This window comes from Propithecus coquereli, unplaced genomic scaffold (assembly GCF_000956105.1).
Source record: "Propithecus coquereli isolate 6110/MARCELLA unplaced genomic scaffold, Pcoq_1.0 Scaffold28, whole genome shotgun sequence".
NCBI lineage: Eukaryota > Metazoa > Chordata > Mammalia > Primates > Indriidae > Propithecus > Propithecus coquereli.
Window position 1 is genome coordinate 15,432,495 of NW_012148396.1, and position 1,395 is coordinate 15,433,889.

Genomic DNA, 1,395 nt, shown 5'->3' on the forward strand with positions numbered 1-1,395 from the left:
TAATTTATTTTTTAGAGCATTTCGAAGTTCACAGCAAAACTGAGTGGAAAGTACAGAGAATTCCTATATAATCCCACCCCCATGTGGGCACAGGCTCCCTCAGTGTCAACATCCCACACTAGAATGGCACATTTGTTCCAATCAATGAGCCACAATCGACACAGCCTTACCACTACCCAAAGTCCATAGTTCATATTATCTTTCACCCTTGGTATTGTACATTCTGTGGTTTGAACAAAGGTATAAAGACATGTAGCCACCATTACAGTGTCACACAGAGTAGTGTCACTGCCCTAAAATCCCCTGTGCTCCACCTGTTCATCCTTCCCTATCTCCAAAACTCTGGCAACCACTGATCTTTTTGCTTTCTCCATAGTTTTGCCTTTTTCAGAATGTCAAATGGTTGAAATCATACAGTGTGTAGCCTTTTTTGGATTGGCTTCTTTCACTTAGTAATATGCATTTAAGGTTTCTCTGTGTCTTTTTGTGGCTTCATAGCTGATTTCTGTTTAGCACTGAATAATATTTCATTGTCTGGATATAAAGCCAGCTGCAGTACCTGTAGTTCCATATCTGCAGATTCAACCAATCATGTATTAAAAATATTTTGAAAAGGTAAAAATAAAAAACAACAATAATAAAATACAAATTTTAAAAACACTATAACATCTGTTTACATAGCATTTACATCGTGTTAGGAATTATACATAATCTAGGTATGATTTAAAGCTGCAGTCCCCAACTCCCTGAAGCTGAAGGGATCAGCTTCACGGCTCCACCACCCCCACTTCCATAGAAAAATTGTCTTCCATAAAACCAATCCCTGGTGCCAAAAAGGTTGGGTACCTCTGACAAAATATACAGGAGGATACGTATAGGTTATATGCAAATACTACATCATTATACATAAGGGACTTGGGCATCCATCTATTTTGGTATTCACAGTATTCCTGGAACCAATCCCTTATTGATACTGAGAGAAGACTGTCCCACAGTTCACTTGTCTATTCATCTGTTGAAGGAAATCTTGGTTGCTTCCAAATTTTGGCAATTATGAATAAACATGCCATAAACATCTATGTGCAGATTTTTGGGTGGACAAAAGATTTCAGCTCAACTGAGTAAATAATTAGACACATGATTTCTAGATCATATAGTAAGTATTATTTTTAGATTTGTTTAAGAAGGCCAGACTGTCTTCCAAAGTGCCTGTGCCATTTGCCTCCAATCAGTAAGGAATGAGAGTTCCTGTTGCTCCATATCCTCACCAGCATTTGGTGTTATCAGTGTTACAGATTTTATCCATTCTAAGGCATGTGTAGTTGTGTCTCATGTTTTCATTTGGAATTCTCTAACAACACAAGATGTTTAAATCTTTCCATATGCTTATTTGTC